At 44.2% G+C, this 27,392-nt stretch overlaps 1 long non-coding RNA gene across 2 annotated transcripts in view; it reads left to right on the top strand.

Moving 5' to 3' along the window:
- The window catches only part of LOC143793786 (uncharacterized), a 154,663-nt gene extending 133,350 nt beyond the window's left edge, over positions 1-21,313 (top strand). For both annotated transcript variants that reach the window (XR_013220261.1, XR_013220260.1), the window contains one exon: positions 21,111-21,313. This is a non-coding gene — a long non-coding RNA (uncharacterized LOC143793786). The remainder of the gene's footprint in view (positions 1-21,110) is intronic.
- The last annotated feature ends 6,079 nt before the right edge of the window (positions 21,314-27,392 follow it).

Genomic DNA, 27,392 nt, shown 5'->3' with positions numbered 1-27,392 from the left:
TTGCCACTATCAGTGGTTCTGCATCTCTCTGCTCTGTTCTGCCACAACCTGTGGTTCTGTGCTTCTCAGCTTTCCTCACCACAACCTGTGGTTCTGCACTCTTTTGCTCTTGGCATTACCTCCTGCGGTTCTGGCTCCTGGCTCCTCCTCCAGCGTCTCCGCTCTTGGTTCCGCCTCCAGCATCTCCGCTCTTGGCTCTGCCTCCAGCATCTCTGCTCTTGGCTCCGCCTCCAGCGTCTCTGCTCTTGGCTCTGCCTCCAGCATCTCCGCTCTTGGCTCCGCCTCCTGCGGCTCCGTCCTTGGCTCTGCCTTCTCCTTCTCTACTCTCTGCTCTGCCTTCTCCTTCTCTACTCTTTGCTCTGCCTTCTCCTTCTCTGCTCATAGCTCTGCCTTCTCCTTCTCTACTCTTAGCTCCACCTCCTGCTCTTACTCCACCTCCTGTGATTCTGCTTTGCTTCCACTCTTGCTCTATCTTTATTCTGCAACTTGCCGTACGGGTCTCTACCTGTTTCTTTATGTTCTCCAGTCTGAACGGGTTCCTACCTGTTTCCATACAACCATCTGAATACCAGTTCCTACCAGAGTATCAGTCCTGTCTGCCAGTGCCAGCCATGCCCGCCTGTCTGCCTGAGTACCAGCCGCGCCCGTCTGCCTGCCTGTATCTCCGTCAAGCCAGTCCGCCCATCTGGGCTTCTGCCAAACCCGTCTGTCAGCCAGTGCCACAACCGTGCCTGCTTGTCTGTGTCTTGTCCCTGGTGGGATCAGCATCCACAGTCCGACTCCACCCTGGAGTGGTACCTGGTAGCTTCCTATTGCACAAGTCTGTCCTCGCCATCAGAGGCTCCAGTGAACACCTAGGAAGCTACTTAGTTACGCCCCTTCCAGGGAGGTTCGGTCTGTGGTCCAGTGGGGCCACACCCCCAGGCGCCCGCGCCAACCAGTCTCGGCGCGAGCGTTACACCTCCTCTGAAATTTAACTACCTAATTCCTTCTTCCAAGCTCCAGTAAAGGGTAGAGGGTCATTGCAGGTTTCCCTTTTGTTGCTTTGTATATTCAAGATAGAAGTTTAGTACAAGGACCTACTTGAGTGATTAAGGTTTCAAATGGAGTGAGTTCATCCTTTACACTAGTCAGAGATACAGTATATAAAACTTTATAAGTGACCTGAGATGGAAATGTGCCTACCTGGATAAGAGCCACCAAGTTCTGTAAAGGAAGTGACCAATCTAACCCCAGCAGATCTGTCTCAGATTAGAAATTAATCCACACCTGAAGCAGGGGGAAATCTGGGTTGTCAAACAAGGGCTTTAATAGACCCAATCTACGTGATATAGATGATGAGATTAAGACATGCTGCCATGTTTGCAAAAAGTGTTGAGTGAGCATTGGGAATTGTTTAGTTTGTACTTGTATTTTGTCAATCCATGTGAGTGTCTAGGGAGTTCACCTTCCAGTTTCACCCACTGCTTATGTTACAGAGGTCTGAACCAGTCCACTGTTCTCATAAGAATCACAGATTGATGGTATTTTTTTTAGATCAGCAAACCAGTACCTGTAATGCTATGCTAGATGCCCCTGCATGGAGCCCCCTGCTCTCTCCATGCATGGACGCAGGCTTACTCACCACCCCAGCCCACAGTGCAATCCCTGGCGTGCTTCTGCTCCTGCCTCCTCCCTCCTCTGTGCACGCTGGACTGTGTTCTGGCGGTGTGCCTAGGGCAATGTTGCACTATGCTATTGGCATTATGTCGTTACCAAATGAGGTGTACTAAAATACTGAACCAAGTTTTTTTAAAGTGTACCTCCAATTACATGGAGATATTCCAAAAGTTTAGATGTGTGCACAAAAATAATTTTTCTAAATAACTTTCACTGCAGCGTCTGTTTCTAAAAGACATCGTGGACAGGTTGTGGTCCAAAATATTTAGAATATTTATACTTCTGCACTAGGAAAGTGTGGCCTGATATGGCTCCTAGGTTGTAATATGCAATACGGTAACCAGCACTGTACAGTGTACCCCAAAGCTCCCCATAAGCTTTAGCTACCTGCCGGATGAACGATGGTTTCACCAAATGGTTCAGCTGGCGGTAATCTCGCCCACCATGCCCATACAAAGTGATTCTCGCTTAGCAAAGTGCTCTTGGGTTTTCCATGAGAAAGCCCTGCCAGACATTTCTCATGGCTGCTTACCTCTAGAGAACAAAATGATTGTTCAATACTTATAGAAGAAAAAATGAAGATGTGGCTCTCACCAAGTAGTGTCGCAATCAAAGTCATTTATTTTCCCATATCATGGGGTGAGGACATTATTCAGAGGTGGCAGATACAGGCGAGGGTGCACGGTGACGAGGTTGGATGACTGCCTTAATTGCAACATTATTTTACACATGATGTTGAGCGCCACGCTATAAGAGTGAACCACCACCAACAAGCGGTCAAACAGACTACAGTTGTGGCCAAAAGTATTGACACCCTTGCAATTCTGTCAGATAATACTCAGTTTCTTCCTGAAAATGATTGCAATCACAAATTCTTTGGTATTATTATCTTCATTTAATTTCTCTTAAATGAAAAAACACAAAAGAGAATGAAGCAAAAAGCAAAACATTGATCATTTCACACAAAACTCAAAAATGGGCCAGACAAAAGTATTGGCACCCTCAGCCTAATACTTGGTTGCACAACCTTTAGCCAAAATAACTGCGACCAACCGCTTCCGGTAACCATCAATGAGATTCTTACAATGCTCTGCTGGAATTTTAGACCATTCTTCTTTGGCAAACTGCTCCAGGTCCCTGATATTTGAAGGGTGCCTTCTCCAAACTGCCATTTTTAGATCTCTCCACAGGTGTTCTATGGGATTCAGGTCTGGACTCATTGCTGGCCACCTTAGAAGTCTCCAGTGCTTTCTCTCAAACCATTTTCTAGTGCTTTTTGAAGTGTGTTTTGGGTCATTTTCCTGCTGGAAGACCCATGACCTCTGAGGGAGACTGTTGTGAATTTGCTTTTTGGCTCCCTCTAGTGGTTACTAGTGATTTTACTCTGGGTATGTCAGTCATCCCTTGTATGCTCACCTGGGCCGTTAGTTCAGGGGTGTTGCTATATAAGCTCCCTGGACCTTCAGTTCAATGCCTGGCAACGTTGTAATCAGAGCTAATCTGTTGTGCTCTTGTCTACTGATCCTGGTTCCTGCTAGATAAAGCTAAGTCTGCTTTCTTGCTTTTTGCTATTTGTTTTTGTTTGCATTTTTGTCCAGCTTGTACATAATCTGTATCCTAATCTTGCTGGAAGCTCTAGGGAGGCTGGAGTTCTCCCCCTGGGCCGTTAGACGGTTCGGGGGTTCTTGAATTTCCAGTGTGGAATTTTGATAGGGTTTTCGTTGACCATATAAGTTATCTTACTACATTCTGCTATTAGTAAGTGGGCCTCTCTTTGCTAAACCTAGTTCATCTCTGTGTTTGTCATTTCCTCTTACCTCACCGTTATTATTTGTGGGGGGCTTGTATCCAACTTTTGGGTCTATTATCTGGAGGCAAGAGAGGTCGTTGTTTTCCTCTTCTAGGGGTAGTTAGTCCTCCGGCTGGCGCGAGACATCTAGCGACCAACGTAGGCATGTTCCCCGGCTACTTCTAGTGTTGGTGTTAGGAGTAGATATATGGTCAACCCAGTTACCCCTGCCCTATGAGCTGGATTTTTGTACTTCGCAGACTTACTTGTTCCTCTGAGACCCTCGCCATTGGGGTCATAACAGTTTGCCAGGCCAGTATTAAATGTTAAATGCATTGCAGAAGCGGGATTATAAGAAAGAAAATTCTGAGGTTTTTTTTTTCTTTTTCTCATTTTTTTTTTTCTTTTCCCCTTTACCTCTGAGTGGCTTGTGTTTGCTGCAGACATGAATGTCCAGACCTTGATTACAGGTGTGGACCAGCTTACTGCTCGTGTGCAGGGCATACAAGATTATGTTATCAGAAATCCTATGTCAGAACCTAAGATACCGATTCCTGAACTGTTTTCCGGAGACCGATTTAAATTTAGAAATTTCAGGAATAATTGTAAATTGTTTTTGTCCCTGAGACCCTGTTCATCTGGAGACTCCGCTCAGCAAGTGAAAATTGTTATTTCTTTTTTACGGGGCGACCCTCAGGATTGGGCCTTCTCGCTGGCGCCAGGAGATCCGGCATTGGCTGATATTGATGCGTTTTTTCTGGCGCTCGGTTTGCTTTATGAGGAACCCAATCTTGAGATTCAGGCAGAAAAAGCCTTGCTGGCTATGTCTCAGGGCCAGGACGAGGCTGAAGTGTATTGCCAAAAATTTCGGAAATGGTCCGTGCTGACCCAGTGGAACGAGTGTGCATTGGCTGCAAATTTCAGAAATGGCCTTTCTGAAGCCATTAAGAATGTGATGGTGGGTTTTCCCATTCCCACAGGTCTGAATGATTCCATGGCCCTGGCAATTCAGATCGACCGGCGGTTGCGGGAGCGCAAAACCGCAAATTCCCTCATGGTGTTGTCTGAGCAGGCACCTGATTTAATGCAATGTGATAGAATCCTGACTAGAAATGAGCGGAAAATTCATAGACGCCAGAATGGCTTGTGTTACTACTGTGGTGATTCTACACATGTTATCTCAGCATGCTCTAAACGTCTTACTAGGGTTGTTAGTCCTGTCGCCATTGGTAATTTGCAACCTAAATTTATTCTATCTGTAACTTTGATTTGCTCACTGTCATCGTATCCTGTCATGGCGTTTGTAGACTCAGGTGCTGCCCTGAGTCTGATGGATCTGTCATTTGCCAAGCGCTGCGGTTTTGTTCTGGAGCCATTAGAAAATCCTATCCCTCTTAGGGGTATTGATGCTACGCCTTTGGCAAAAAATAAACCGCAGTTTTGGACACAGGTTACCATGTGCATGACTCCCGAACATCGGGAGGTGATACGTTTTCTTGTTCTGCATAAGATGCATGATTTGGTTGTTTTGGGTTTGCCATGGTTACAGACCCATAATCCAGTCTTGGACTGGAAGGCAATGTCGGTGTCAAGTTGGGGCTGCCATGGAATTCATGGAGATTCCCTGCCCTTGTCTATTGCTTCTTCTACGCCTTCGGAAGTTCCGGCGTATTTGTCTGATTATCAGGATGTCTTCAGCGAGTCTAAGTCCAGTGCACTGCCTCCTCATAGGGAATGTGACTGTGCAATAGATTTGATTCCTGGCAGTAAGTTTCCTAAGGGGAGACTGTTTAATTTGTCGGTACCTGAACATACCGCGATGCATTCATATATCAAGGAGTCTCTTGAGAAGGGGCATATCCGTCCTTCTTCTTCCCCTCTTGGTGCGGGATTCTTTTTTGTGGCCAAAAAGGACGGATCTTTGAGGCCTTGTATTGACTATCGGCTTTTAAACAAGATCACTGTCAAATTTCAGTATCCTTTGCCGCTGTTGTCAGACTTGTTTGCCCGGATTAAAGGTGCCAAGTGGTTCACCAAGATAGACCTTCGTGGTGCGTACAACCTTGTGCGCATTAAGCAAGGCGATGAATGGAAAACCGCATTCAATACGCCCGAAGGTCATTTTGAGTACTTGGTGATGCCATTTGGGCTCTCTAATGCACCTTCAGTTTTTCAGTCCTTCATGCATGACATTTTCCGGAAGTATCTGGATAAATTTTTGATTGTTTATCTGGATGATATTCTGTTTTTTTCTGATGATTGGGACTCGCATGTGGAGCAGGTCAGGATGGTTTTTAAGATTTTGCGTGAAAATTCTTTGTTTGTTAAAGGCTCAAAGTGTCTCTTTGGTGTACAGAGGGTTCCCTTTTTGGGGTTCATTTTTTCCCCTTCTGCTGTGGAGATGGACCCAGTCAAGGTCCGAGCTATTCATGATTGGACTCAACCCTCGTCAGTTAAGAGTCTTCAGAAGTTCTTGGGTTTTGCTAACTTCTACCGTCGTTTTATCGCAAATTTTTCTAGCGTTGTTAAACCATTGACGGATATGACCAAGAAAGGCTCTGATGTAGCTAACTGGGCTCCTGCTGCCGTGGAGGCTTTCCAGGAGTTGAAACGCCGGTTTACTTCGGCGCCTGTTTTGTGCCAACCTGACACCTCACTTCCCTTTCAGGTGGAGGTGGATGCTTCGGAGATTGGGGCAGGGGCCGTTTTGTCGCAGAGAGGCCCTGGTTGCTCTACTATGAGACCTTGTGCCTTTTTCTCCAGGAAGTTTTCGCCGGCAGAGCGAAATTATGATGTGGGCAATCGGGAGTTGTTGGCCATGAAGTGGGCATTTGAGGAGTGGCGTCATTGGCTCGAGGGTGCTAAGCATCGTGTGGTGGTCTTGACTGATCACAAAAATCTGATGTATCTCGAATCTGCTAAACGCCTGAATCCTAGACAGGCCCGCTGGTCATTGTTTTTCTCCCGTTTTGACTTTGTGGTCTCGTATTTACCAGGTTCTAAGAATGTGAAGGCCGATGCTCTGTCTAGGAGCTTTGTGCCTGATGCTCCTGGAGTCGCTGAACCTGTGGGTATTCTTAAAGAAGGAGTTATCTTGTCAGCTATTTCTCCTGATCTGCGGCGTGTGTTGCAGAGATTTCAGGCTGGTAGGCCTGACTCTTGTCCATCTGACAGATTGTTTGTGCCTGCTAAATGGACCAGCAGAGTCATTTCCGAGGTTCATTCCTCAGTGTTGGCAGGGCACCCGGGAATTTTTGGCACCAGAGATCTGGTGGCCAGGTCCTTTTGGTGGCCTTCCTTGTCAAGGGATGTGCGGTCATTTGTGCAGTCCTGTGGAACTTGTGCTCGAGCTAAGCCTTGCTGTTCTCGTGCCAGCGGGTTGCTCTTGCCCTTGCCTGTCCCGAAGAGACCTTGGACACACATCTCTATGGATTTCATTTCTGATCTTCCGGTGTCTCAGGGCATGTCTGTCATCTGGGTGATATGTGATCGTTTCTCCAAGATGGTCCATTTGGTTCCTTTACCTAAGCTGCCCTCCTCTTCTGATCTGGTTCCTGTGTTCTTCCAGAACGTGGTTCGTTTGCACGGCATTCCTGAGAATATTGTGTCGGACAGAGGATCCCAGTTTGTTTCCAGGTTCTGGCGATCCTTTTGTGGTAGGATGGGCATTGATTTGTTGTTTTCATCCGCTTTTCATCCCCAGACTAACGGACAAACGGAGCGAACTAATCAGACTCTGGAGGCTTATTTGAGGTGTTTTGTCTCTTCTGATCAGGATGATTGGGTACCTTCTTGCCGTTGGCTGAATTTGCCCTTAATAATCGGGCTAGTTCCGCCACCTTGGTTTCGCCATTTTTCTGCAACTCTGGTTTCCATCCTCGTTTTTCCTCGGGACATGTGGAGCCTTCTGACTGTCCTGGGGTGGATTCTGTGGTGGATAGGTTGCAGCGAATCTGGAGTCATGTGGTGGACAACTTGAAGTTGTCACAGGAGAAGGCTCAGCGTTTTGCCAACCGCCGCCGCGGTGTGGGTCCCCGACTTCGCGTTGGGGATTTGGTATGGCTGTCTTCTCGATTTGTTCCTATGAAGGTCTCCTCTCCCAAATTTAAGCCTCGCTTCATTGGTCCTTACAAGATATTGGAAATCCTTAATCCTGTATCCTTTCGCCTGGATCTTCCGGTGTCGTTTGCCATTCACAACGTATTTCATAGGTCCTTGTTGCGGCGGTACGTTGTGCCTGTGGTCCCTTCTGCGGAGCCTCCTGCTCCGGTGTTGGTTGAGGGCGAGTTGGAGTACGTGGTGGAGAAGATCTTAGATTCTCGTCTCTCCAGGCGGAGGCTTCAGTACCTGGTCAAGTGGAAGGGCTATGGTCAGGAGGATAATTCCTGGGTGGTCGCCTCTGATGTGCATGCGGCCGATTTGGTTCGTGCCTTTCACACCGCTCATCCTGATCGCCCTGGTGGTCTTGGTGAGGGTTCGGTGACCCCTCACTAAGGGGGGGGGTACTGTTGTGAATTTGCTTTTTGGCTCCCTCTAGTGGTTACTAGTGATTTTACTCTGGGTATGTCAGTCATCCCTTGTATGCTCACCTGGGCCGTTAGTTCAGGGGTGTTGCTATATAAGCTCCCTGGACCTTCAGTTCAATGCCTGGCAACGTTGTAATCAGAGCTAATCTGTTGTGCTCTTGTCTACTGATCCTGGTTCCTGCTAGATTAAGCTAAGTCTGCTTTCTTGCTTTTTGCTATTTGTTTTTGTTTGCATTTTTGTCCAGCTTGTACATAATCTGTATCCTAACCTTGCTGGAAGCTCTAGGGAGGCTGGAGTTCTCCCCCCGGGCCGTTAGACGGTTCGGGGGTTCTTGAATTTCCAGTGTGGAATTTTGATAGGGTTTTCGTTGACCATATAAGTTATCTTACTACATTCTGCTATTAGTAAGTGGGCCTCTCTTTGCTAAACCTAGTTCATCTCTGTGTTTGTCATTTCCTCTTACCTCACCGTTATTATTTGTGGGGGGCTTGTATCCAACTTTTGGGGTCTATTATCTGGAGGCAAGAGAGGTCTTTGTTTTCCTCTTCTAGGGGTAGTTAGTCCTCCGGCTGGCGCGAGACATCTAGCGACCAACGTAGGCATGTTCCCCGGCTACTTCTAGTGTTGGCGTTAGGAGTAGATATATGGTCAACCCAGTTACCACTGCCCTATGAGCTGGATTTTTGTACTTCGCAGACTTACTTGTTCCTCTGAGACCCTCGCCATTGGGGTCATAACAGGAGACCCAGCTTTCTAACACTGGGCCCTACATTATGCTGCAAAATTTGTTGGTAGTCTTCAGACTTCATAATGCCATGCACACGGTCAAGCAGTCCAGTGTCAGAGGCAGCAAAGCAACCCCAAAACATCAGGGAACCTCCACCATGTTTGACTGTAGGGACCGTGTTCTTTTCTTTAAATGCCTCTTTTTTCTCCTGTAAACTCTATGTTGATGCCTTTGCCCAAAAAGCTCTACTTTTGTTTCATCTGACCAGAGAACATTCTTCCAAAACGTTTTAGGCTTTTTCAGGTAAGTTTTGGCAAACTCCAGCCTGGCTTTTTTATGTCTCGGGGTAAGAAGTGGGGTCTTCCTGGGTCTCCTACCATACAGTCCCTTTTCATTCAGATGCCGACGGATGGTACGGGTTGACACTGTTGTACCCTCGGACTGCAGGGCAGCTTGAACTTGTTTGGATGTTAGTCGAGGTTCTTTATCCAACATCCGCACAATCTTGCGTTGAAATCTCTTGTCAATTTTTCTTTTCCGTCCACATCTAGGGAGGTTAGCCACAGTGCCATGGGCTTTAAACTTCTTGATGACACTGCGCACGGTAGACACAGGAACATTCAGGTCTTTGGAGATGGACTTGTAGCCTTGAGATTGCTCATGCTTCCTCACAATTTGGTTTCTCAAGTCCTCAGACAGTTCTTTGGTCTTCTTTCTTTTCTCCATGCTCAATGTGGTACACACAAGGACACAGGACAGAGGTTGAGTCAACTTTAATCCATGTTAACTGGCTGCAAGTGTGATTTAGTTATTGCCAACACCTGTTAGGTGCCACAGGTAAGTTACAGGTGCTGTTAATAACACAAATTAGAGAAGCATCACATGATTTTTCGAACAGTGCCAATACTTTTGTCCACCCCCTTTTTTATGTTTGGTGTGGAATTATATCCAATTTGGCTTTAGGACAATTCTTTTTGTGTTTTTTCATTTAAGACAAATTAAATGAAGATAATAATACCAAAGAATTTGTGTTTGCAATCATTTTCAGGAAGAAACTGAGTATTATCTGACAGAATTGCAGGGGTGTCAATACTTTTGGCCACAACTGTATATATTCAAGATATACAAATTGCCACTTGACCTAGTGCCATTCTATCTGCTTCCTTATTGAAAATTAGCTAAAATGATTGTTCACCCAAAGCTGGACATAGCTGATACTTAACGCCCCCAACAGTCATCTGATATGCCCCCCATACATGTTAGACTGTTGACCAAACCAACTGATATCAGCAAATATGGCTGCCATTAGTCTAATATGTTTGGAGCCTTATGGTCTTTAACCACCAATATAGTCTGAGAAAAGCTACTTTTTACTTGGCTGCAGACTTAGTATTATTTCCAGTAATAGGGGCTCTGAAATTCTGTATTTATGGAACTGTCAGAGATAGATGATTACTGTACTTTGCTATCTCTAGTAGTCCCACAGTTCTTGTGATCATTGGGGTTCCCAGCCATCAGCAAGTTGTAACCTATCCCATGAAAATATAACAATTTGATCATTTGGGAATAACCATTTGAAGGAAATCTATTACCTATAATATTTCCAGTATTTTAAACTATAAACATATTTTTATGACTGTATATGTTAGGGGTCGAGTTCCCACCGCTGCACAGGGGGATTCTCGAGCCATGTCTGCTGCGGTCTCCCATTCTGCATCAGCCGCAGTGGAGCCTGCTCAGCAGAGACGGTCCCAGCGTCTCACTCAGCCTGATACTTTGCAAAGGGTTACTGTTGCCTTTCCAGGCTCTGCTTTTGTAGCCAGCACTGGTCAGCGGTGAGCAGGCTTTTCTGGGACTAAGTCCTGCTTTGCTCACACTGAGCATGCCCACGGGAGGACCTCTCATTGGAGTTCGGGGGTCACAAGCTCAGGTCCTGTAGCAGCTCCAATTGGACCACTAGGAAGGTCCTTGTCTGCTGCAGCTATATAAGGTTCGACCTATGTTATGAGCTTTGCTAGTTGGTGGTCGTGTCTGCATGTGGTCAGGGTTGGCTGAAATAAGCCCTTAGAATACCGGCACCTCCGGTGAGGAGTTTGTGTGCTATGCTGTCTGCATGACCACTCTTTGCTTTGCTCAGTTAGGTAGCTGTGATCCTCTGTGAGGTTAACAGGACACAGCGTTTTCATATCTTTGCGATTCTGTGAAGTTAACAGAGTTCGCTTATACTGCCATATAGTGCCGCCAATTACTTTGCAGCAGATATCTCTGCACGGTGGACCCCGGGCTGCAAACGCACCTTGTTGTTTCCTTCCCATACTCGGTGCGTTCCATTAGCCCTAACAGTATATTTCTTACTACTTCTACTTTCTGTACATGTTAATGCCTGGAAAAGTCTCATGCTACTTGCAACCAAACATTTAGCAAGTTTATATAATTTGCGACTATTTTGTGGCAGTTAGATTATTTTGTATGTCTGCTGATCGGCAGTCGCCTAGTGCTGCAGATTGATAAGTGTAAATGCATCTTAATTTTTGAAATGTGTAGCCCTAGCCTTAATAGACACCTCATAACTCCCTTAGCATATCTACATCTCCTATCTCCATGTCATGTTTGTGGCACGGTGCTAGTCAAAAACTCTAATCTCCACTCCTTATGGTTTCCTAAAGGCAGTTTATTACTTCAGTACTTGCTAAGTTGCTATAGATAATATCTACAACAAATAAAACATCAAGAAAACAAAATGGAAACAGGCTCTGGACTTGAATTTGTATCACAAGGCAGATATTAGTGGCATCAAGAATTATTTTGTTCTATCTACCAGATGGGAGTTCTGAATAACAGAGGAAGCAATTAATGCCCAATTACAACTAAGAAGTGGGATCTTCATCTGCTATCCTCTAGAGGAATTGTGTATACGCAGCTTGTCTAATACGTCCAGAAGGTGTTAATCTTATGGTCCAGCAGCTAAAAAGACATGATCCTCATGTGCACGGGAGCTGACAGCTCATCTCATTAATGGAAGACATATATGAATTGCACAAATCTGTGGTTGATTCCAACCAGATGAGATGCAGACATAATGAAGTTCATCACCTGATCCCAGTCAGCCAGCCAGCTGCACACATTCTGTATAGGTCCCTTGAGATGATCTGATATCAGGGAATGTTTTTTGTTACACTTAAGGCCATTGTTAGAGAATACAAAATATCTTGATACAAAAAAGAATTCCAAAATCAACAATTTACATCTAGCGCAACATTCATATTTCTGATATATTTATAATTATAATTGTAAAACCTTACATAAGCTAGACCTTCCACTTATTAATATACCTAGAGGTGGTGCCCCTAAATCAACACAAAACACCACTGCGAAAGGTGCAGAAGACTGTGGATATATTTCAGATCTAGTGTTCTATTACTATTAGATTACACATATATTTCACTGGTCAAATAACCATCTAAATATTATCTGTTGTCAGAATAATCACAGTAAAATGTCAGCTAATGACCCCAAACTTACTAATCTTCAATGGCACAGACAAACCCTGAATCAAAATTTTATTTAGAGGCTGTTTAAATGACTGGAAATGGGTTGTGCATGTAAGAGATCCTCTTAACCCCAATCTCCACTTCCCCCACACTCCCCGTCCTAAATGTTGCATATAACAGTGGAAAAAGTTGGAGACAGTGGGAGCAAAACTATGCAGAAAAGGCAAAGATAAAAAAAATAACTTTATTTTTGGTTCTTACTCATTCATAAATGGGGTCTAAGGGGTAACGTTTCTCCTTATGGAGAGTGACATACCAGCTGGCTTTTCAAGGTAAGGAGGCTTATTTGCCGTACAATGCTCCTCTGGGAAATTAAATATGCAAATTGCCTCCTCTTCTGAGAAACACCGTGTCTGCAAATTGAGATACTGATTTGGCTTTTATCCTAAGTCATATTGCACGACTCGTTAGAGGGTTGATTGTGACTTGTAGGATCGCTACTTCCAACAGGTGACGCTATGGAGTTAAGTCCTCTTTTTGTCAGAAGAGGCAATTTGCATATTTAATTTCCCAGAGGAGCATTGTATGGCAAATAAGCCTCCTTACCTTGACAAGCCAGCTGGTATGTCACTCTCCATAAGGAGAAACGTTACCCCTTAGATCCCAGTCCAGAGCCTCTCACCTAGCCAAATCAGTTCTCATGCTTCGCACTGACGAGGGCCAACAGCCCGAAACACCGTGTCTGCGAAATGAGATACTGATTTGGCTTTTATCCTAAGTCATATTGCACGACTCGTTAGAGGGTTGATTGTGACTTGTAGGATCGCTACTTCCAACAGGTGGCGCTATAGAGTTAAGTCCTCTTTTTCTCAGAAGAGGCAATTTGCATCATTCATAAATGAAATTCATATGAGCATAGAAATCTGAATTGCCATTGCCTTGGCTGCATCAGACGAAGTGTAGTGGGGTTTGTGTATGACAGTGCTAAGATCTGCTACCTTGAAGTTGTTCTTCACTTTGCACAATTTCTACTTGTTAAAATGGCCCCTTGACAACTAGCGGATTACAAAGTGATACTGCTAAATAATCACCCAAAAAGAAAGTCTTAGTTACTTAGCGTTAGCGGTATTTTTCAGAGCCCGTAGCAGCACCAAAGAGAGGGGATCCTCCCTTCAGGGACAGGAAACCAGGAAACCTACATATTCAAAAGGGCGGTACCTCTCCCACACATCAGTTGGATTACAGAGCTCGAGAGGACCACCATGGTTAATGGCAAAAATATGTATAATACTCTATTGACTAACTATTTCACACAAGTAAACCTTATAAGAGGAAGAAGTGCTCACCCAACGTGAAAAAAAAGGGTGGGAATGTAAGGGTTCTGTCATGGGCTCCAAAAAATACAGTTAATGGTAAGTAACTAAGACTTTATTTGGTTGCCCATGACAGCACCAGCGAGAGAATTACAGAGAAGTAATAACTACTTAGGGAGGGATCACAGTCTACTGCACCTTTATACTGAAGTAGAGGTGTGAGGAAGCACCCAAGTCTAACCTATAATGATTAAAAAAGGTGGAAGAAGAAGACCAAGTAACTGCCTTACATATCCGGTCGATGAATACTTCCATCCTCTCTGCCCATGAGGCTGCCATAGATCGTGTGGAATGCGCCCTCAGCCCCTCCGGAGCTCGCTTGCCACTTGACGTATATGCTAGAGAAATAGCCTCCCTAATCCACCTGGCTGATGACATATGTCTCATCTGTTGGACCAAAATAGATCAATGGTTACATTAGTCTGTGCTAAAAACTAAGGAAAATGTGAAATATGTGAAATAGGAAATAGCATACTGGCTTATGAACTTTATGAACAAACACATGAGATTTTTAGCACAAGATTTGCAAATATTGTGAGCCCATTCACCAAAACGTCAAGGTAATCTCAGATCGAATGGGTAACTACACTGACTGCCTGGTGTGAACACTTACTTGTGGTATCTGAGCTGACTGCCTAATGTGAACACTTACCTATGGCTAATAACAGGATAAAGCCTACTTTTATAGGAGGCTCAGAACCAACTGTGTTGAGATGTAATTAAAACCTGGAGAAGGGCGGGACGTTCAAGTCAGAAAATAGTATATAGTAAATAGATCAACTGACTGAACAATATATATATATATGTATATAAATAATTTGTAACCAAAAAAATTCAAATACAAAAATAGATCAATGGTTACATAACCATCATCTGTTGGACCGCCATAAATCTAGTAGTGATCACCTATAATGTAGATAACTTCACTGGAATTCTCCTTTAACCCCTTAACGACCGCCGATACGCCTTTTAACGGCGGCCGCTAAGGGTACTTAAACCACAGCGCCGTTAATTAACGGCGCTGTGGAAAAAGTGAATAGCGCCCCCCAGAGTCGGATTTTCTCTGGGGTCTCGGTTGCCGAGGGTAGCCGAGACCCCAGAGAACATGATTCGGGGGGTTTTTACCGACCCCCGAGTTGCGATCGCCGGTAATTAACCGTTTACCGGCGGTCGCAACAAAAAAAAAAAAAACGCGATTTGCCGTTTAATTTCTCTGTCCTCCGATGTGATCGCACATCGGAGGACAGAGAAATGTGGTCCCCGATGGCCCCCAATAGCCCCCCAATACTTACCTACCTCCCCCGGTGCTCCTCGTGTCTCCCCATGGGCGCCGCCATCTTTTTTCCGGGAAAAAATGGCGGGCGCACGCGCAGTACGCCCGCCGCCCGGCACCCGGATGTTCTTTGGGGTCTCGGCTGCCGGGGGTAGCCGAGACCCCAAAGAACATGATCGGGGTCGATTTGCACCGACCCCTGCTTTGCGATCGCCGGTAATTAACAGTTTACCGGCGACCGCAAAAAAAAAAAAAAAAAAAAAAGCGATCAGTTATTTCTCTGTCCTCTGATGTGATCGCACATCAGAGGACAGAGAAATAGGGGGATTCGGGGACCCTAACATACTCACCCGGGGTCCCTGGGTCCTCTTCTGTCTTCTCCTGCCGGCCGGCTTTTTCATCATGGCGGGCGCATGCGCAGTGCGCCCGCCATCTGCTGCCATCTGCCGGCCGGCAGGAGAAGACAAGTTGGGGCTAAAATTAGGGTTAGGGTTAGGGTTAGGGTTAGAGTTAGGGTTAGGGTTAGAGTTAGGGTTAGGGTTGGGGCTAAATTTAGGGTTAGGGTTAGGGCTAGGGTTAGGCTACTTTCACACTAGCGTTTTTTGGCTTCCGTCGCAATGCGTCGTTGGAGAAAAAACGCATCCTGCAAAAGTGCTTGCAGGATGCGTTTTTTCTCCATTGGCTTGCATTAGCGACGCATTGCGACGGATTGCCACATGTCGCATCCGTCGTGCGACGGATGCGTCGTGCTTCGGCGGACCGTCGACACAAAAAAAACTACATGTAACTTTTTTGTGCAACGTGTCCCACATATTTCAGTGCCACGTGCCACGTATTTAAGTGACACGTGCCACGTATCAAAGTGCCACGTGCCACATATTTCAGTGCCACGTATCAAAGTGCCACGTGCCACGTATCAAAGTGCCACGTGCCACGTATCAAAGTGCCACGTGCCACGTATCAAAGTGCCACGTGCCACGTATCAAAGTGCCACGTGCCACGTATCAAAGTGCCACGTGCCACATATTTCAGTGCCACGTGCCACGTATCAAAGTGCCACGTGCCACGTATCAAAGTGCCACGTGCCACATCTTTCAGTGCCACGTGCCACGTATTTAAGAGACACGTGCCACGTATCAAAGTGCCACGTGCCACATATTTCAGTGCCACGTGCCACGTATTTAAGTGACACGTGCCACGTATCAAAGTGCCACGTGCCACATATTTCAGTGCCACGTATCAAAGTGCCACGTGCCACGTATCAAAGTGCCACGTGCCACGTATCAAAGTGCCACGTGCCACATATTTCAGTGCCACGTGCCACGTATCAAAGTGCCACGTGCCACGTATCAAAGTGCCACGTATCACGTATTTCAGTGCCACGTATTTAAGTGACACGTATCAAGATTTTCCATGGAGAACAGACACCCAGAGATATGTCTGCTCTCCACGGCTGCAGCAACACACTGACAGGAGCCATAGTTCCTGTCGGTGTGTCACTGCGCATGCGCGAGCGAGTTTACCGGCGGTCATTGACCCCGGCACTCTCGCTTAACGGCAGTGCTGCGTGGGAAAGTTCAACGCAGCTGTACTGCTGTTAACCGAGACGCCGGAGTCATTGAACTCCGGAACAGTACGCGATACACTGCTAGGAGCTTCGCTCCTGGCAGTGTATCGCCGGAGAGCAGCCGATCGGCGTGGGACACTCGTTTTATGGATTCTGCGGACAGGGAGTATGAATTTGGTTTATTATTTTTGGATTTTTTCCTGGAGGATCGAGGGCTTCGCCTACAAGTGTGCTGTTGGTGAGTATATACTCTGTGTTATATGTTGTATGTACTGTGTGTCATGTATGTGTATTGTGTGTAGGTGTTTTGTGTAACTTTACAATTGTGCTAAGTCGCCGGACACAGGGACAACTCTCCCATCCTAATACCGGATGGGAGTAGTAGTCCCATACGGCGACTTAGCACAATGGTGGCACTAGCGTCGCATGGGGACACACACACGCACACACACGCACACACACACACACAGAAGGACTCCATGCTGCTTCACTGGGGGGCGGGGGCTTCCCTCTTCCTGTCCGACGTCACGTCCGGTCCTGGGTGTCAACCCCTCCGTACAAAGACGCCGACACCCAGGACAAAGGCGCTGTGTGTGGAAGGTAATATGGGGCCCTAGGGGGATACGCAGACACGCCGCTGCGTAAAGAATTGACATGTCAATTCTTTTTACGCCGGCGTGTTTGCAGACAAAAGCGCCGCGTTTTTTTGCGGTGTGTCTGAACGGCAAAGTGAATTTCTCATTCACTTTGCCGGCAGACGAAAATGACATTGCGCATTTTTGAAAAGCGCCCGCAAAATAGCGCTCAAAAATGCGCTATGTCTGAAAGTAGCCTAAGGCTTCTTTCACACTTGCGTCGGTTGGGATTAGGGTTAGGGGTGTGTTGGATTTAGGGTTTTGATTAGGGTTATGGTTAGGGTTGAGATTAGGGCTGTTTTGGGGTTAGGGTTGTGATTATCGTTAGGGTTGTGATTAGGATTATGGATCGGGTTGAGATTAGGGTTAGGGCTGTGTTGGGGTTAGGGTTGGAGTTAGAATTGGGGGGTTTCCACTGTTTAGGTACATCAGGGGGTCTCCAAACACGACAGCCAATTTTGCGCTAAAAAAGTCAAATGGTACTCCCTCCCTTCTGAGCTCTGCCGTGCGCCCAAACAGTGGTTTACCCCCACATATGGGGGATCAGCGTACTCGGGATAAATTGGACAACAACTTTTGGGGTCCAATTTCTCCTGTTACCCTTGTGAAAATAAAAACTTGGGGGCTAAAAATCTTTTTTGTTGGAAAAAAATATATTTTTTTATTTTCACTACTCTGCATTATAAATTTCTGTGAAGCACTTGAGCTTTCAAAGTTCTCACCACATATCTAGATAAGTTCCTTAGGGGGTCTAGTTTCCAAAATTTGGTCACTTGTGGGGGTTTCTACTGTTTAGGTACATTAGGGGTCTGCAAACGCAACATAACGCCCGCAGACAATTCTATCAAAGTCTGCATTGCAAAATGGCGCTCCTTCCCTTCCGAGCTCTGCCGTGCGCCCAAACAGTGGTTTACCCCCACATATGGGGTACCAGCATACTCAGGACAAATTGGACAACAACTTTTGGGGTCCAATTTCTCTTGTTACCCTTGTGAAAATAAAAATTTGGGGGCTAAAAAAATCTTTTTTGTGGGAAAAAAAATATTTTTTATTTTCACTACTCTGCATTATAAACTTCTGTGAAGCACTTGGGCATTCAAAGTTCTCACCACATATCTAGATAAGTTCCTTGGGGGGTCTATTTTCCAAAATGGGGTCACTTGTTGGGGGTTTCTACTGTTTAGGTACATTAGGGGTCTGCAAAGGCAACATAACGCCCGCAGACAATTCTATCAAAGTCTGCATTCCAAAATGGCACTCCTTCCCTTCCGAGCTCTGCCATGCGCCCAAACAGTGGTTTACCCCCACATATGGGGTACCAGCATACTCAGGACAAATTGGACAACAACTTTTGGGGTCCAATTTCTCTTGTTACCCTTGTGAAAATAAAAACTTGGGGGCTAAAAAATCTTTATTGTTAAAAAATATATATTTTTTATTTTCACGACTCTGCATTATAAACTTCTGTGATGCACTTGGGCATTCAAAGTTCTCACTACACATCTAGATAAGTTCCATGGGGGGTCTAGTTTCCAAAATGGGGTCACTTTTGGGGGGTTTCTGCTGTTTAGGCACATCAGGGGCTCTCCAAACGCGACATGGCGTCCGATCTCAATTCCAGTCAATTTTGCATTGAAAAGTCAAATGGCGCTCCTTTGCTTCCGAGCTCAGCCATGCGCCCAAACAGTGGTTTACCCCCACATATGGGGTGTCGGCGTACTCAAGACAAATTGTACAACAGCTTCTGGGGTCCATTTTCTCCTGTTACCCTTGGTAAAATAAAAATTTGGAGGCAAAAAGATCATTTTTGTAGAAAAAATGCGATTTTTTTATTTTCACGGCTCTACGTTATAAACTTCTGTGAAGCACCTGGGGGTTTAAAGTGCTCACCACACATCTAGATAAGTTCCTTAAGGGGTCTAGTTTCCAAAATGGTGTCATATGTGGGGGGTCTCTACTGTTTAGGCACATCAGCGGCTCTCCAAACGTGACATGGCGTCCGATCTCAATTCCAGCCAATTCTACATTGAAAAAGTAAAACGACACTCCTTCTCTTCCAAGCTCTGCGGTGCGCCCAAACAGTGGTTTACCCCCATATATGGGGTATCGACGTACTCAGGAGAAATTGCACAACAACTTTTGTGGTCTAATTTCTCCCGTTACCCTTGTGAAAATAAAAATTTGGGGGCAAAAAGATAATTTTTGTAGAAAAAATGAGATTTTTTATTTTCACGGCTCTACGTTATAAACTTCTGTGAAGCACTTGGGGGTTCAAAGTGCTCACCACACATCTAGATAAGTTCCTTGGGGGGTCTAGTTTCCAAAATGGTATCACTTGTGGGGGGTTTCCACTGTTTAGGCACATCAGGGACTCTCCAAACGCGACATGGCATCCGATCTCAATTCCAGCCAATTCTGCATTGAAAAAGTCAAACGGTGCTCCTTCACTTCCAAGCTCTGCGGTGCGCCCAAACAGTGGTTTACCTCCACATATGGGGTATCGACGTACTCAGGAGAAATTGCACAACAACTTTTGTGGTCTAATTTCTCCTGTTACCCTTGTGAAAATAAGAATTTGTGGGCGAAAAAATCATTTTTGTGAAAACAAATGCGATTTTTTATTTTCACGGCTCTACGTTATAAACTTCTGTGAAGCACTTGGGGGTTCAAAGTGCTCACCACACATCTAGATAAGTTCCTTGGGGGGTCTAGTTTCCAAAATGGTGTCACTTGTGGGGGGTTTCCACTGTTTAGGCACATTAGGGGCTCTCCAAACGCGACATGGCGTCCGATCTCAATTCCAGCCAATTCTGCATTGAAACAGTCAAACGGTGCTCCTTCACTTCCAAGCTCTGCGGTGCGCCCAAACAGTGGTTTACCTCCACATATGGGGTATCGGCGTACTCAGGAAAAATTGCACAACAAAATTTGTGGTTAAATTTCTGTTTTTACACTTGTGAAAATTAAAAAAAATGGTTCTGAAGTAAAATGTTTGCAAAAAAAAGTAAAATGTTAATTTTTTTCTTCCACATTGTTTTAGTTCCTGTGAAGTACGTAAAGGGTTAATAAACTTCTTGAATGTGGTTTTGAGCAGCTTGAGGGGTGCAGTTTTTAGAATGGTGTCACACTTGGTTATTTTCTATCATATAGACCCCTCAAAATCACTTCAAAGGTGATGTGGTCCCTAAAAAAAACATGGTGTTGTAAAAATGAGAAATTGCTGGTCAACTTTTAACCCTTATAACTCCCTAACAAAAAAAAAAATTGTTTCCAAAATTGTGCTGATGTAAAGTAGACATGTGAGAAATGTTATTTATTAACTATTTTTTGTGACATATCTCTCTGATTTAAGGGCATAAAAATACAAAGTTTGAAAATTGCAAAATTTTAAAAATTTTCGCCATATTTCCATTTTTTTCATAAATAATTGCAAGTAATATCGAAGAAATGTTACCACTAACTTGAAGTACAACATGTCACGAAAAAACAATCTCAGAATCAGCGGGATCCGATAAAGCGTTCCAGAGTTATAACCTCATAAAGTGACACTGGTCAGAATTGTAAAAATTGGCTCGGTCATTAAGTACCAAATTGGCTCTGTCACTAAGGGGTTAAAGTGGTTGTTCGCTTTAAAATATAATTAGTCCCTCGCATCACTGTGTTTTTAAAATAAAAAAACTGCGCAGTACTCATCTTTTTTGGGTCCACCGGCGAGTTTCCAACATTGCTCCTTGTATGTAGCACTCCCTGTAGCACTGATGTCATGTTGACAGCTCAGTGGCTCTGAGCAGCAGCGGGATCTCGCCAGTGGACCCGGGGAAGGTCAGAATTTTAAAAACATAATGCTGTAATGGAATAATTATACTTGAAAGGGAACAACACCTTTAAGGATGGAGACCTTGGGTTACTAATACTTTACCTAGTTCTAGGGATAATAACACTTATAGAGTACAAAAAGTAGTCATTGTGGCTGAAGCTACCAAGCTCTTATGCCTCAAAATAATACTTGCATGGAGATCTTACTATAGCTTAGTTCACATGATAATGCCTACTTTATTTCCTCCAAAAGGTTCGCAACGAGGACAAAGACATTTTGGTTCCTATGAAGAAAATGTTCCATTCTATCAATCAATTAGAAGGAAGTAAATCTGTCTTGTAAACAAGCGTTTAAATCTCGGAGTTCATCAGAAGGGGAGCACAGTATAATACAGTACATGGAGTACAGCGGGCATGCTTAATATTGACTTTATTATATTATAGCTATTAACTACATCTGGATAACTCGATTAAACTTCATGAACTTCATAATCAATGTAATATCTCTGAATATTTCACCACATAAGTTGAGTCTAATTTTGTTACAAAGACCGTCTTGCTTTGCAGCAGTAAGTTGGAAAAATGAACCAATCAGACTTAATAGCTGCATCAGGCACTGCGGCCATCATGATGACAAATACAGGAATTAGAGGGAACGTTTAGTAGCAAGAGCAAATCACTGAGAGTACACTTTACTTAACGTTCACTCTTTCTTTTATGGGAAATGTTAATCTTTGTTTTGTTAACTTCATACCTCGCTGATGTGTTTCTACGACATAACAATCTTAATCTAATGGATTTCCACTGAGTAGATTGTGGATATTAGATCACATGCTTAAGGGCAGAGCCAATTTTCAGTTCTGCATTTTCATTTTCTTCCTCCCCTTCTTCTAAGAACCAAAACACTTTTATGTTTCAATAAATTGTAAAATAGTCTTACGAGAGCTTGTTTTTTGCGGGATGAGTTGGAGTTTCGAATGACGCCATTGACTTTACCATACGATGTATTGAAAAATGAAAAAAAACTTGAAATAGGGTTATTTTAGTCAGCATTTTCCAAGACCAATAACTTTTTTATTTTTACTCAGTTGGATCTATTTCAGGGCGTTTTTGTGTGCTGAGTTGTAGGTTATAATCACAGTTTATGGGAGCCTATCAGCGCTTAAACAGTCGTGCCACTGGGATGGCACAATTTAAATTCCACTGTTAATGAATAGCCATGGAATTTATTCAGCTAAATACTAGCGGTAAAAGCAAGCCTCAGTAATTGATATTCATGTAAGGAGACGGACATACAGCCCACGTTCCCCCATGCGCATTGTTGCAAGAGTATTTTTATGTGAAATATAAACTGTGAAATGCTTTATGGTGTTGTTATTATATCCTTCCCAGCTATAAGTAGTTAACAGGGATAGCAAGAGTTAATGCTTGGGACTAGTCCACAGTGAAGAGGACTAACCTGACGTAAAGTTAAATGAACTAACCTGAAGGTAAAGAGACACCCACACATGATGTGGGTGTCCCTATTGAGAGAGGCGAAAGAGACAGAGGATAGCAAGATCTTGACTAGGGAATTAGAAGAGAAGTGACTGAAAGAACAAAGTGATCGATTGGAGATGGGTCCTGAACCAGGATGACTAGCAGTATGGACTAGAGCTCATAACTCACAGAGGTAACAGGTCTAAAGGGTACATACTAAGTAAGACAAAGAGACTGCCCCGGGCGGGAGTTCCAGAGCATCAGAGACAGAAGAGATAAGTAGCGGCCATAGTGGCAAAGTACCTCCCCTAAGAGGAAAAAGATGCGGAACCGTGATTGAGCATAGGACTTTTACAAACTGGACTATAGTACTGAGCTGGGCTGTTGTGAAGTAAAGAGGAAAGGTGAAAATAGAGGATAAGTGAGGAATCTGTGTGTGGAAAATCATCCGTGTGATGAAAAAAAATTTTCATCAAGATATCTCCTGTATATAATCATTTTTCAGTTATCGTTAAGTAAAAAGTTTATTTTTGACTGGTGATCTCGCTCATCGAACTATCCAACACTAGGTCCTTGCAAACCAATGTCACTGATTACATTCAGCCTTAGGGCCCTGCTACACTAATGTGTATTACCATTCCTGTTAAATGTATATAGCACTTGAAAATACATTTTATGTAATGCAAATATGTATAGTATCCCTGTTATATATAGAGAAAGTGAGTCACCCCAGGTCAGCCCCTAGATGAGAGTATATTCTAAAAGGGGGAAGTATTACTCTAGGTTGGCCACTAGATGAGGGGCATTACAGGGTTAGCACAGTATTAGTTAGGATAAGATATAGTTAACATAGGAGGGGCATGGTGGGATAAGGTGTAGGATAATTCTTGTTAGCAGTCAGTCAGGGCGAGGGCATTCATTAGCTCAGCAGGGCTGGGTAGCCCTGGGCAACACCGTGCCACGTAACGTTAACAAGGCACAGAACCCAGCAGAGATTCGGGACCTGGATTGTCTCAGAAAGGAGATACAGCAGCAGTGCAGATAAGTTTGTCTGCAGTTACTAGCAGAAGAAAGCTAAGCAGTACGGGCAGGTCGCTCATATTATGGCAGACGATTGCGTTGGCTGATGCTCTCGGAGGTAAGGTGAAGCAGCTGTTGAGGGAACCCCCATACAGGGCAAGAAGTCTGGACAGAGAGGACGCTGAGGCACTGAAAGGTACGGTCCATCCTGGAAGCGAGCTTAGCGGTAGAAAGAGAAGGAAAGGGACAGAAGAGGAGTTAATTGCTGTGTACCCTGATGATGACGATAAGGTGAAGAATATACTCATGATTTTGCACAAACCCTAGTAAAGAAGTTCTTATTAAAGTTGGAATGGACTGTGACTCTGTTTATTCCAAAGTGGATCCAGGGGACCTCCTAAAATGTGCTGAAGTCCCTGATGGATCTGAAGAAGACGCTGCAGGTATGCTGTTTGATGGCCAGTGTGTTTATGTGATGGGACATCAGGGCACACTTTTGCAGGTGGCCACGACTACTGCCCTGGCCTACCCTTACAGCTGTACAACACAGCAGGCAGCAGCCATCTATTAAGTGAGCTCAGCCCTCTGCAAGCTCCATACATCCACACCAGTTCCATGATGGATATAAATGTCATAGAGTGTGAAGGGGTGAATAAGATGCTTGATGAGTTTACAATAGATTTTCACCCAGCATTTAAAAGTAGACATTGGTAAATTAGAAAAAAATAAATTAAGGACAGCACAGTAAAAATCGGGTGCAAAGTCTCACAGGCATATACCAAACATTGTAAGTAGAATCAAAAAAAGTTGAAACACCACTCCATGTAGCAATGATAAGGTGCTCTTCATTGGCCCATGTGCCGACGTTTCGGTCCTGGATGCAGACCTTTCTCAAGCAGTTACAAAGTGCATATGCAGAGTATTGGTAAATTAGACAGTAGTTACACAGTCATATAGGTTGAAACAGAAGACATACTGTATATACTCGTGCATAAGCCAAGTTTTTCAACATTTTTTTGTGCTGAAAATGCCCCCCTCGGCTTATACACGAGTCATTGTCCAGAAAGCCGGAGAAGGAGGGGGAGCAGCGGCAGGAGACGGCGGCTGTGGCTGTAACTGTGCAGCTGCTAAAGAGAAATTAATATTAATTTCTCTTATAGCGCACAGTGACAGCTGCAGTGCAGCCTCTGGCTTCCAGACGACATCATACTAGCCCTCCTCTGCACCATCGCAGCATCTCGTTGATCCCAGCAGCTCTTCCTGTGCTGAGTGATTAAGTATGTTCCAGTTCCGTCAGCTTTTATGGTGAATGTTGGTGGACAGCCATTTCCAGGTCTCTCCAGAGATGTTCAATTGGGTTGAGGTCAGGGCTCTGGCTGGGCCAGTCAAGAATAGTCACAGAGTTGTTCTGAAGCCACTCCTTTGTTATTTTACCTGTGTGATTAGGGTCATTGTCTTGTTGGAAGGTGAACCTTCGGCCAAGTCTGAGGTCCAGAGCACTCTGGAAGAGGTTTTCATCCAGGATATCTCTGTACTTGGCCACATGCATGTTTCCTTCAATGGCAACCAGTCATCCTGTCACTGCAGCTGAAAAACATCCCAATAGCATGATGCTGCCACCACCATGTTTCACTGTTGGGATTGTATTGGGCAGGTGATGAGCAGTGCCTGGTTTTCTCCACACATATCGCTTAGAATTATCACCAAAAAGGTCTATCTTCATCCCCTCAGACCAGAGAATCTTATTTCTCATAGTCTGGTAGTCCTTCGTGTGTTTTTTAGCAAACTCTATGCAGGCTTTCATATGTCTAGCACTGAGGAGAGGCTCCGCCGGGCCACTCAGCTATAAAGGCCTGACTGGTGGAGGGCTACAGTGATAGTTGACTTTGTGGAATTTTCTCCCATCTCATTACTGCATCTCTGAAGCTCAGCCACAGTGATCTTGGGGTTCTTCATAACCTCTCTCACCAAGGCTCTTCTCCCATGATTGCTCAGTTTGGCTGGACTGCCAGGTCTAGGAAGACTTCTGGTGGTCCCAATCTTCTTCCATTTAATGATTATGGAGGCCACTATGCTCTTAGGAGCCTTGAGTACTGCAGAAATTTATTTTTAACCTTGGCCAGATCTGTGCCTTGCCACAATTCTGTTTCTGAGCTCCTTAGCCAGTTCCTTTGACCTCATGATTCTCATTTGGTCTGACATGCACTGTGAGCTGTGAGGTCTTATATAGACAGGTATGTGCCTTTCCAAATCAAGTAATATCAGTTTAATTAAACACAGCTGGACTCCAATGAATGAGTAGAACCATCTCAAGGAGGATCACAAGGAAATGGACAGCATGTGACTTAAATATGAGTGTCTGAGCAAAGGGTCTGAATAATTATGACCATGTGATATTTCAGTTTTTCTTTTTTAATAAATTTGCAAAAAATTCTACATATCTGGGGGGTTTTCAGTCAAGATGGGGTGCAGAGTGTAAATTAATGAGAACAGGAATTAACTTTTTTTAATTTACCAAATGGCTGCAATGAAACAAAGAGTGAAACATTTAAAGGGATCTGAATACTTTCCGTACCAACTGTATACCAGAGGTCAGTGGCCAACACAGAACAGCTGAGACAATTCAGGATAGAGAGCTCCAGGAGATCAACTGAACTGATTAACCATTGCAATGACTAAGCAAGGAAAAACCTGCTGTCACGGTTCCACCCCTCAGTCTGTCTGGGATGCAGTTACTGACAGCTCAGCGGTCCAATCTGGTACATGGTCATGCTGAAGCTATCAGTACTTTGATAGCTCAGTTATCCAGTCTGGTGCAGGGGTGTGCTAAGCTCTCAGTGTATTGATTGATAGCTCAACCTTCCAATCAGAAACTGGGAGGCACTGGCTGTCTCCAGGTGTTCATTGTCCTAGGTGATTGCCAGGCTACTTAACTGGCCTGTTACTCCCAGACCTCTTCCAGATGTACATTCATTTACTGTGTGGTTTGTCTCTCTGTGCCTTGCATTTTGTTTGTAGATCTTTTGTTGCCTGTCCTTGAACCTCGTTCTGACCATCCATCTGTTTAATTCTTCTGCTCTGATCTGCAATCCTCTTGGTATTCTGACCTCGGAACTCTACCTGACTATGCCTGTCTCTTCCTTCTGTTTATGACGAGCCTTCCTGGCTTTTGACCTTGGACTTCTTGACTATCCTGTCTCAATTTTTGGCCACAAGAAGTGACTCAGCATCATACCTGCACTGTTTAGTAGGATGGAGTAGCAGTTCTAATCAGTGAAGGAGTTTGTTTACCCTGTTTGTTGTTGTATTCCTGTGACACCTGTGTTGCCCATGCAGAGATCTTATGCGGATTCTTTTCTATAGTTCTCTGTCAAGTTCAGCTTTTATTATCCTACATAGTTTTGTGTGATCAGCAAAGACAGACACTTTACTCTCAATCCCATCCATAAGGTCATTAATGGCAAGATTAACCCATTAGCATCATGGCCATTTTTTGTTTTTGTGTTCTCTTTTCCTATCCTTCATCCAAAAGAGACATCATTTTTTTATTTTTCCATCGACATATAGTAATTATATGAGGGCATTTTTTTTGTGGAATGAGTTGTACGTTTAAGTAACACCATTAATTTTATCATCTGAAGTACTGAAAAGTAGGGAAAAAATTCCAAGTGTGAAAAATGCAATTCTGCAATTGTTTTTATTATTTATTTATAGCGTTTATTATACAATAAAAACAACTTGGAAATATGATTCTTTAGGACAGTACGATCATAGTCATATCTAGCATGTATAATTGTTTTTTATTTATTTTTTTAAGTGGTGAAAAGAAAATAGAAAATTTGTAAAAAACAAACAAAAAAACACATTTTTTGCTTGTATCACACTATTCTGAGACCTATAAAGGTTTCAATTTTTGTTTGATGAGGCTGTGTGGGTTTGGTTTTTGTACCCTCAGACCACATTTTTATTGATACCATTTGAGGTTTTGATTGCCTCTTATTCCATTTATTTGTCATGTTGCTGTGGCCAAAAAAAC

Source organism: Ranitomeya variabilis, chromosome 1 (assembly GCF_051348905.1).
Source record: "Ranitomeya variabilis isolate aRanVar5 chromosome 1, aRanVar5.hap1, whole genome shotgun sequence".
NCBI lineage: Eukaryota > Metazoa > Chordata > Amphibia > Anura > Dendrobatidae > Ranitomeya > Ranitomeya variabilis.
This window is presented reverse-complemented; position numbering and strand designations above follow the sequence as displayed.